Here is a 12,127-nt window from a genome sequence, read left to right on the forward strand (position 1 = left end):
TCCCTAAAAACCATAATGACATTATTGTGTAGGACCTACGTTTATAGCACCAAATATAACAATAGATCACTTATTACTAGATTCATTGCACCTTGTACAGGCCAATAATGGCAATTGTTGAACAAAGGTCCCACAATCAACTTCTGTACAATTACAGCTCTATTGACCATAATTACCTGTATTGTCATTGAGTTCGTTGGTAAAGGCAGAGTTTGACGATAGGTGATGTTTTAGTCACTAACCACATGTTCCAACAATGGAACAGAAAGCTTAGAATTTATAATCGATTAAAATACCTAAATCTCTTACACGCACTTATATGCCCGATTAAATGAGAATGTAATATAGCTTTAGAAATAACCGATTAATATAAAATCAAGTAGTTTCAAACGATTGAGTTAGCTGTAAAATTTTTAAGATCAAATTAGGTATTAAAAAAATACAATAATTTTTTCATAGTAAGCTACTATTTTTAAATGAATAATACAGTCAAATTATGATTCCGCCAAAATGTTTGTATTAGCAAGAGCTTTAAAGGGATGTGTAAAATTACATAAAATCAAATCAAATCAAAATAGCATCTATTCCACCAAAATATTTACAAATTACATAATATTAGTTCCATTCAAAGATGTTTACAATATAAATTAGTTTTTTAATAATATAAAATTTTTATATAAACATAAAAATATAAAAAAACTTGTTAAATTAGCGAAATATCTTCCACAAAGAAGAAGTACTTCTGTGTGTGGATGAGAGTCGTATTTTATAGATATATATATTTTTACCAAGAGATGAAGGAAAAATGATTTTGGAAGATGATTTTGGAAAAATAGATACCACTATATGTTTGTATTTGACTGTTGTGTGTATTGAACTAGTGGACGTCTGGTTTTGTTAAATCCCGTTATTTAAAATATTTCAGTTATCCCTTGGAGTCGGTTTAGAGGGTTTTTTTTATTTCACCATTGTAGAACCAATAGTTTGTCTGATATAAATAGTGAACACATTATATAATTCACCCAGTCATGAAATATATTTAGCTTTTCCTAAGTGTCACACATTTATCCTTTGTTTCCGATATTGTTTTAAGTAACTCTTCCGCACCAGCATGTTATGTTCATAAATTTGTTACACCAACCAAAAAACATACATCAAAGTATATCGGACCTCTGATACAAGTCAATTTTATCGTATACCCCACAGATATAACCCAGTAACCTACTAAGAGATACATGGACAAAACGATTTCCAGGTACATCTACATTTCAATTGGATATATTATGTATTCTTTGACATTCTCTATGGCATCAGACATTATTTTATGATTATTTATGATAGCCATTTTTTATAATTATTTTATGACTGAAAACTTTGTGTGTATTTGTCATGAGTGTAGTAAGCAGATCCTTTATTGAAATATTGTGAGAACTAGTGGCCCCCACACAATGCTGTAATACAACGTTTTATACACAAATGCTTTAAATTATAGTTTTTTTCTTGTTTTTTTTTTAAGAGTTTGGCGGCCTCTTTTAACCTTGCATTTGCCCGTCCACATAGACTAAGCGCCCGTGCGTGGATCGTTTGCAGCAAAGCAAGGGGTGAGCCGGTACAGTACAAAGATGAACTGTACCGATAAAATGTTATCGGCAGTGACCAGGATCCGAACCCATGACATTGCTGCCTTGGGCCCGAAGTCCGCGACGCTACCAACTGAGCCACCGACTCACCAAAACACATTTTTTTCATGTGTGTTTTTCTGGGTACAATAGGTTCTACGGGTAATCACATTTATAAAGCATTAAACAAAATGTATGCTACGGCTTTAGTACGATTCAAACTGCATTTCACTAATAGATGTGTTGTTTTCGTTTCCTAACTCGTTTCTTGAAATCACCTTTAGCTCTGTTAGCGATTTTTTAAATCCAATTGCGAAAATAAATTTCAAAACGAAAAAGTAAATTTGTCCCGTATGTAGGGTTTTTCTTGCCAACTGCGGTAATAGCTTCTTCCTGGAAATTTGCAAAAACATTGAATATTGCATGAATATGTCAAACAAAAATGAAATATGTTTTGTAATTGCTGGCCTCCAGCCTGGTGAGTGTCATCAAAGCAGACAAAGGTACTTTATTGACAGATGTCAAACGATGTTATTACCTGAAAACGGATATGCAGAATAACGTTTTGATCACACAATGGTTTACAAAAATAATTCCATGTTTTCTTCATCAAAATGCTTAGAAAAGGTAATTAGGCAATATTTTTTTACTGAACACTGTAATCCCAACAAGGAAAAATAGAGGTATGTAATGTGTACTTATTTTTCAAGTTTTGGTTCTCAGTTTAACTCCTACCCAAGGGGAGTATACAGGGTGTCCCCGAACTCTCTACCAAAATTTTAGAGCATTGTTCCTAAGTTAGAAACATATGTAAATACCATATTTAAATTGTCCGGAAGTCCTTATTTACTTACACAGCCGCCATTTTGTTTTTTCCACTTATTAATTTTTTTCTAAAGAACGGGTAAACATACGACATTGAAACTTTGCACAAACATTTATGACAACTAAGAAAAGCTAGGAAAACATTATGAACATTTCCCAAATTCATCAAACAAAATGGCAGCCATTTAACATTTTTGTAAAATCGACAGTTTTTGAGTTATTTAAGAAACAAAATTTTAAATGGCCGCCATTTTGTTTGATGAATTTGGAAAATTTTCAAATTTTGTTCTAGCTTTGCTTAGTTGTCATAAATGTTTGTGCAAAGTTTGAATTTCGTATGTAGAACCGTTCTTTAGAAAAAAATTAAGTGAAAAAACAAAATGGTGGCTGTGTAAGTAAATAAGCGCTTGTGGCCAATTTAAATATGGTATTTACATACGTTTCTAACTCAGGAACAATGCTCTGACATTTTGGTAGAGAGTTCCGGGACACCCTGTATAACTAAGATCATTTAACGATCAAAGTGTTTAAAGGTCAAATTGGTGTATTACTCAATACAATTTGAATATAAAAATGTGTATTTTAATCAAGCAACTCGATTGGGTTTCTTATCACTTACATATATATGAACTAAAGAATTAAATTTTAAAAAACAAAATGATCAATAATAAATAAAAAATATAAAGATTGTTCTCGATATTTTGAATGAAAAAATATGTTTTAGCTGCTATTGTATTTTTTATGAATGAACTATGAACTAGGGTATGGTAAAAATGCAATGCAGGACCTTTCTTACAAAATATGCAACACTGTCAATGGCAACTGCAAAGACAAATAAGTATCTTAGATGCAATCTTTGCTGGAACAAAATAATGAACAATATAAGTCAGAGAGTTCATTAATATTCTATCTTCGTTTCCTCCAATCTGGCCTTCTTATATTAAACCTTACATCAGACTGTTTACTGGTCTAGTAATATTTCGTAGTGGAAAACAGTTGAATGACAATTTTTAATCTAGAATTTACAAAACTAAATTGTATCTCGCTACTTGCAAACATGTTTCAGCTCTTAGGCCATGATCACAGTTAGTTCTAAACAAATAGTAAATAAACAGAAATGTAAATAATACATTATATATATACATATATAAAAATTTAAACGAATGGTGTTTCCGACTCTGGGGACATCAAAATGGAAAAGTAAATCGGCCCCAAGCCTAGGTCTTACTTCGCCACCTACAGTAACAGCTACTTCCCTATAGGTAAATTCGCCAAAAAACAAATACCGTTTTAAATTCCATTTAACATCTATAACTATAATGTTCGTCTGGTGATCTTAAATTTATTCTTTTTCATTGCGTAAAATTCACGCTGGACATTAGGTACGCGATGTCTTTTCACTAAACTATCACAGAGCAATTTTAGTTCATGTTAAAACTTTTAGGCTTAGGTAACTTTAAAACTGTAAAAGATGCGGCGGTTCCTTGGGAGTAATTTGTCAAGCAAAAGTTTTAAAAGCAATTACTCTTTACCAATGTCAGCAAAACACAAGTTTGTTGTAATCTTGTTATAAGTATTGCTGAGTTTAGATTAGATTATGGTATCAAGCCAGCGGTTTTATGTTGGTGTTTTGTGTATATGCCTAAGCTACTAAATTCAACACTTACGTTCAATATGAATTGGAAGTGTATGTCTATCATAAAATAATGTCACCTTAGCATTTAAACCATATGTTTTACCTTAAGCGAAATAATCTTTTTTTGGTGATAAATCATTATTTATAGAAGGTTGAAAATCTATTTGTGATCGTAGTATTCTAATCGTTAGATTGCGTATTTTACCTTTCAAACTTTTAACTGTTAGCTAAACATTATTTTCCAGGAGGCACCTAATGCAAGACCTAATTTTAATTAAATAAGGAATAAATCTAAACATTTAAACGTAATATTTTATAGAAAATCGAAATGGGTAAACGGAAATTAGCTTATTCAGCAGGTTTGCAGGTTGGGAGTATTTGTGATCGAAATTACAGACGGTTGCTTCTACGTGTGACAAAAACCGATTGAATATGTTACAAAAGGTAGTTTAAAGGGTTGAAAACATTCAGTTCTCAAAAATAGTGGAACTATAAATATTACCCAGAGAGGGAATGTAAGCAGGAGCTGTAAAGGTTTTGTTGACTAGTTATCTACCTACAAGTAAATATAAAAATATTTATATTTAACAACAAAATCATAAGCAGCTATTTGAATAGAAACAGTCCTATAAATAACTTAACATAAATCTAAAAGATGTTATTAAAGAGTTTTTATGTTCTTGAATTCTTTATTTCATAGGTCGAATAGTTCAACCGTTGAAACAGTGATTCTGATAAATTAAAGGTCATTATAAAAACACACACGTGATTAAAACTCTCAAAAATGACTGAAATTGTGCATTATATTTGTTGCAATGGGTAATAAATTTTAAATTGCGCAAAATCGTACTATACAATAAAGATGGGAGTTTTTAGTTAGTAGTCTGATAAATTCAGGAGTCTCACACTACAGGCTGGCTACCTGTGTGCGTAAAAGCATTTACCCTCCTCTCCCTTAAAAACAAATCCAATAATTTGACCTTCAGGTGGTGACCGAGCGGAGTAGGGCGTTGTCTACTCGACTATAGGATTCGTCACAGAATATTTAGAGTTATCCTGTATCTTTCAGATCTGTTGAAGTTAGGTTAACTTTTCTATTATGCCAAAGCCATTGAGATCAATGAGATCGTTTGTATAATAATTCTTCTAACAGTGTTTTGCTTTCTCCCCGTATTCGTCATGTAATCCAGCTACTAGGAGTTCATGAATTGGGAAAATATGTAGACATGCTTTGTGGATGTGATACTCCCTGGTGTGGATTAACGTCCGCACTAGTGAGTACTACGACTATCCGCAGTAATATCCTGATAATTAGACCAATTCGTTAATCACAAGGCAAAAATGTGGCTCGGATTCCACAATAAACAGTAGGTCCTTTAGTTGCCATTGGCTGTTTGGGCTATTAATTAACTGGTGTGTCTAAGGAATATTTTGGCCTTAGGCACTGACAAGACTACAAGATCGCGCCACTCATCCTACACTCATCTCCATTCATACTTGGCTTAAAATACCTACATTTGTATGGTCTCTATTTCAGATAAAATATTAAAGTATATAGTACATGGTCATAGTAAATAGATAAAGTAGGCATTGATTTTGTCAAAATTTTCTATATTATTTCTTAAACATTTTTTTTTTCAAATAGATAAAAAAAACATTGCAAGAATACCTACATAAACACCGATGTAAATTATAGATAGGAAATTTGTGTTACTTCAAGAACAGCAGTGTTTGAAACACAGCCTTTAATAGAGCACTTCGTATTCGTACAGGTCTACAAATCATCTTCCCACTCTCACTGTTAGGTGATTCATTCTCGAAACACTGGTTTTGTAGTTTATTCACCTCACGAACTGTTTTAGTATATTATGAATTTTTGCATAAAACTCTGTGTTTTAGGGGATTTCCCCATGGGGAAGTAACTTTTTACAGTTTTCATTGGTTTTGTGCAACATCGGATTCCAATGTGACAATAGAAAGTACCAACATCATCTTATCTTATTAGTTCGTAACCGCAGACATTATTTTAAATCCACAAATTTAGTTAACAAGACAGAATTTACAGTAATTGTCACAAAATTTGTTAATACAAACATTGTGTTGTAAGATTGTATTTACATGATTTGTGGTTAATAGAATTCCTGGTTTGCTAAGAAATTAACAGTTTTTTTTAATAAACCCATTATAATTGTACTACAAAATAATTAAATAATTAATTTACATTGTAATTGATATTATATTCACTCACAAACAAACATAATAATAACGCAATACTACTTTGGTTCTGCGGCTTATAAACATGGAGTAATAAGTTATAAGATGAAAAGATAAAGTTTGACCGTTTTACAATCGTAATTACCTGTAGAAAATTCTCACTGAAAGGTTGCAGTTATGTAAAACATTCAATGTTTAATGTGTTTTACAAGGATAAATCTGAAACACTTTATATCTGCTAGGGGATTTCCTCTTCCTTATAACGAATTTCCAAGCCCTACAACATTCAAGTAACGCACAGTTTAACCCAGATTCTCCTCGGCTCTTCAAACGGTTCACTGTTCATAAATTATATTTCTGTTCTGGTGGATTAATCATTTCCCTAAACCCTCTCGAAAACCCATTCCTAACGTAATTACCTGCATTTCGTTGAAGATACGTAAATTTAAATACAAACTCTAGCATATGGCCTATGAAAACCCGACTACACTTTGTAGGGGAGGGCATGTATATTTAATACAAGAAACACATTAGCATGTAAAACATTCGGGGAATTACTGCTTACAAACTAACACCAGTATTGGCACTAAACTGAGCTGACGTTTGAAAGCCTGAGCTGCAACCATCTGAAATGCTTGTCTTATTACATTAATGCTGCTTTGGTAACTTGTAACAAGGCATGGTTGAACGTATTGGTGAAACGTTAAGGGTTTCAGATTTAGTGTTTTAGAATTAAGCTGGAAATTTAAATCAATGTTAGACACGTACTAAACAATTTAACATAAGTAGCAAAGCGTTAGTGAACACAGTATTTAAACTAGTTTAAGTTATAATGTATTTTAGTGTGGTGTTATTCAATATTGTTATAATGGTTGAATTTAATCTTAAAGTTTCTATTTTCAACAGGTCTTTTTCCTTGTTTAATTTTACATTTGCCCACACTAATATACACTGTTGTTAGCTTGTTAGCTCGCTGAATATGAAACGCAGTGTTTAACATGATGTTCTGCTTGAAATACTCATTACTCATAAACTTACGCGACAGGATACACCGTTTAAACAGTTGATAAACATTGTACTTACATAATTTAAACCGAATACATTGTTAAATAATAATATAAAAGCTCATTATTTATATTTATAATTCTGTCTGAGTTAATCAATTAACTGTGTGATCTGATATAGTATTATTTTTCTTCGACGTTACCGCAACAGGTTAATTTCCGTTTTCAGGATGATATACAGGATGAAGTATAGGGTCAACCCGTCGCTTTGATATATCGTTTTTCCAGTTTTAATAACCATCAACTAAACAAGCCCAGTTTACTGGCTGCATTTTCCAAGAATTATATTTTATTTTGAAATGCTTGAAAATACGTCGATATCGTTCAGCAAACTAGATAGAAGATAACACAATAATTTTAATAATTCAAAATGAATTTTTTTTAGAATATACCACAGGAAATGCACGAAAAACTATTATTTAATTATTTGTGCCCAATGGAAAACCACGACTCATATTTTTAACGTACTCGTAAATAAAATATTTGTATACAGGGTGTCCCGTAAGTAAACAGTCTACACACAACAACAACAGTCTGAGGAATGATTCTATGAGTCAAAATAAAGAGAAAATTAAGAATTGTATGATCCCAACTCTCTTTGTTAACCATCTGCAATTTTGTATCTATACATTTCACTTTTATATTTAGATTGCCCCAACTGATCTTTACGAAGCTTGGTGTTTATGTTAAGATAGCAAAGGCCTATATTAGGGGGAAAATAGCTTGGTCCAAATCAAAATAACTAAATGGTGGTAATTTATATTAATTTATTTTGTTATTCCTGATTTTATAAAAAAAAAAAAACAACTTAAATACCACAATCGATTCTTAGTTGTAAAATGATGTATATACTGTACGGCTAGGCTGGTAAGTTTGAACCTCTTTTTGCCTTATTTTACAATGAAGTGGTATTGTAAAAAAATAATTATTGATTTGCTGATGGTTTTTACATAGAACCATTTCCCGGGATTGGCTGTTTACTTACCACCCTGTATATGTTTTGATCATTAGTAGTATCGAGGTGACCAAACCTAATCATAAACGAATCATATCCAATGCTTCCATAACCATAACCAGTGCTACGTTAGCGTAGCTCTTTCTCAGTATATGTTACATTTGTACAATGTTTACGATGGGTCATAAGCCTAATGACTTTGTGCAAGAGGTATGGACTTTGCAAAAATCTGTATTAATATAAATAAATTTTAAAATTATAAGTAGTATTTTTTCAATCGTTTGGATGGATAAGTTACATCTTATCCTTATGAATGGAATGAAAGGAATAACAGTTTTGTGGATTCAGTTTTATCTCAGGTAATGCGCAATAGCTTTAATGCTAACTATTTTTTTCGGATTAATTTGATATATTGAGCTTTGTACTCTTTTATTATAATGTACATACACTAGTTTTCAAATATGTTTGATATAAATAAAGTTTGATTTAATTTTAGAGGTTTAAGTCTTTAACTTACTTAATCATTACATAGAAATGTATAGCAAATTATCTACAGATTCAAGGATATTATATTTATATTGACGTTTGTTTAACCTATGTTAACAATGTTCAACATGAAAACCCCCCTTGAATAGTTGTTTATTCACACCTGAAAGACGATTCATTTACGTAAATTTTAAAAGTAAAAATCCTCCCGGAACATGATCTTTTGGTTAAACAAAAGTGCAATGTCTTTTTGACCGATAGCTTTTTAGCACCCTCTCGTTCATCATCTGATGACATTTTAGCTTTTTACCTCTCTCTTAATTTAATACCTTAGATTAAGGTCTCTCTACTCGCTCTCCCTCTACCGATATTCCAATCAAAAAGTGAAGTTTTCTTTTGAGTAGGTCTATTCACTATACAATACCAAATTTTGTTCAAATAAAAAACGCAAACATATATAATCAATGGTCAAAATATTATTTGTAATATTCCTTCAACTAAACAATCGAACATTCGATATAGGAAAATAAAACATACATCTTGTAAACATTTTTAACACACATAAAACAGTAAACTTCAACTACATTCGTTCAGATGAGCGTGCACACTGTCCTTGAACTACATCTGTTGATAATTTTATTTAGACAAGTGTATATGGAATGCACACTGTCCTTGGACTACAACTTTTGATATCACTAGTTTTATGGTTTACTTTTTACTCTAAAATTAAGCATAAACTTTTCATTTCAATCCAACATCAGTATATACAAATGTTCTATTGTAATTTATATATTTTTAATCTTTGTAAATTTATGAGCTAACACATCAATACTTCGTAATCTTCTTTCATAACTATCAGTTAATTGTTTGTGTTTTTTCCAAAGAATGTTTTTATCTTTATGGTTATTTAAAGAGATATCTATATAAAAAAATACAAGATATTTAAATAAAATAAACTTTTAAGTTTTATTCTTTTAAGCTTTATTTCTTAACTTCTTGTGACGTCGCCAGTGTGACGACGTCTTAACTTGACAGGAGACGGGACTAGTGAGAAATAAAAACTACATAATTAGATAATACCACGGGCTGCACGGACCGGGATAAAGGTGTACGGTTTGCAGGACTAGGACAGACTGACGTAGTGGTTAGATGCACGGGTATAGCGTGGTCGAAGCAGCCAATGGGAATTTATTAAAAATCACCTGATATGACGTCACAGACGTGGCGTGATGTACACACACACTAACACACATTTACATTTTATACAAATCTGGTTTCCTACAAGAAACGCTGTTTTACAAATATAATATTGAATACATAAAATCATTAAATATACTACACTTCTTCTTTATTCTTCTTTTTTTCTCTTAATTCTCTAATTTCGGTATCAAAAATCGATCTTCAAAAGTTGATTACGATACCGACATCCGTCACGTCTACACAACCGCGGTCAAGCTCTTTTAAACGCATCCACAAAACCAATAATTTTAAGGTTTTCAGAGTATAAAATGACAAAACTAATATTCACCCCATACAACCCCCGTGAAATCTATATTTATACTATAGGACCTGGATGCTTTGTGAACGGAATAGAATAGAAATCTCGTGAAACTTATATGTGTTCACTCTCTTACACCCATTCATATTAAGTGGAGATTATTAATCGACATTAGTCGCTATAAGTTACATGGGATATTATTTTTACGTGTAGCCTGTCACTATAACCTTTCATCGGGGAATAAAAGATGCGATATACTACTTTGTTGGGTTTTTCAACTCATAAAAAACCTTGTTGCTTTTTTTCAACACAACCACTTCACCTATGGAAATGTGAAGTTTTCAGATTAAAAATTACAAAAACTCATATTCCCCCAATGAATGACTGTTCTCATTGTCTAGCCAGGATGCTTTGTGAAACTCATATTTTTTAATATTTTTTTACTCTCGTATACAGTATCTATGGTTCTTGCCGTCAACGCAATCAGGGATGATATTCCACCATTTCGGAGATGACTCCATCGTCAGGTGCGTAGTGGTACACTATACTATAGTCTTGTCACATTTAACACGAATTGTCTTCATTTGCATTGCGTCAGAGGTTGAATAAATAATACACATATAAGCACAAGACGGACACACGAATACAAGAAAACATAGAGCGCGTGCACGGCTTGAAAACTGACAACCGACAAGATATTTAGTGGCACACGACTTAGGTCTAACCTTGGAGAACTACAGCATCTCCTATTCTTCCATGCGGCAACTGGGTGTGACAAAACATCTGCTCCAGTTAGGAAATAGAATTCAAGGTCTTTTAAGAAGCTCCAAGACAATCCAGAGGTGATGAAGAATTTTTCAGTTTTCAGCCTGACGCTACATATACGCTACATATACTGACGCTACTAAAACTTCTGAGGCAGGGGTATTGTTTCTGTTACATTTGTATGGCTGTGACACGAAGATTACCTTAGACATTGAAATATATAAATCTTACTCAAGAACAGTGACCAATCAGACTCTCACGTCACATTTTGACCTATAGTTTGGCCGCTTAGAAAGCGACCTCCTCCAGCATTGGTTTAGCATTAGCGCGCAGGTCGTTTTCTAAGCGGCCGAACTATAGCAACACTTCCACCCACGAGATCTGCATCTCAGCAACATTAACAGAGTTAATCACCAGGTTTTTTTTAAATATGAAATAAATAGTTTATTTATGTTGTCGAGTCTTCAAATCATACTCGACGTTCTGTACCCACTAGCACCTCAGCTTCCACATGCACAGAAGGCCTTGGAACAGTTCCTGGGATAACAGCTATTTGTGTAATAGCTTCACTGTACATCTTTATTGGATCTGTTTATATAGTTGTTTCTTTCAACAGTTGCAGTTGCGAACTGTGCATTATGATTTGTAAAGGTAAAGGTAAAAGGTGTTAATTCTTTACTGTTTGTTTACTTTTGACTTGAGCTGCTTGAAAAGGTGTTTTATGATTATGAAAATTAAAGTGTTGTGAGTGTGCTGAAGCTGATTTGTTATTAGGTATTGACAATTAAATGTTTTTTGTGCATGAATAATTATTTATGAAGTTTTAAATGTTCACATAAACTGTATTTTTCGGATTCCTCAAGAAGAGAGGTTAGGTTACGTTAGGTTGGGTTTGTGTGTGAATTTGTTAGATTGCAGTTTTGGTGTTGGTAATGGTGGGTCTAAGTTAAGGTAAACTTAGGCTTACAAAGTAACCTATAAATAGATAACCTTATAAATAGATAAGTTATTAATTTAACTTTTTCAAAGGCAATAACTTAGACCTAAACTCAACTGAAAGGCCCA

The sequence above is a fragment of the Macrosteles quadrilineatus genome, unplaced genomic scaffold, assembly GCF_028750875.1.
Source record: "Macrosteles quadrilineatus isolate MER2022 unplaced genomic scaffold, UCM_ALF_1.0 Scaffold_6__1_contigs__length_79288215, whole genome shotgun sequence".
Lineage (NCBI taxonomy): Eukaryota > Metazoa > Arthropoda > Insecta > Hemiptera > Cicadellidae > Macrosteles > Macrosteles quadrilineatus.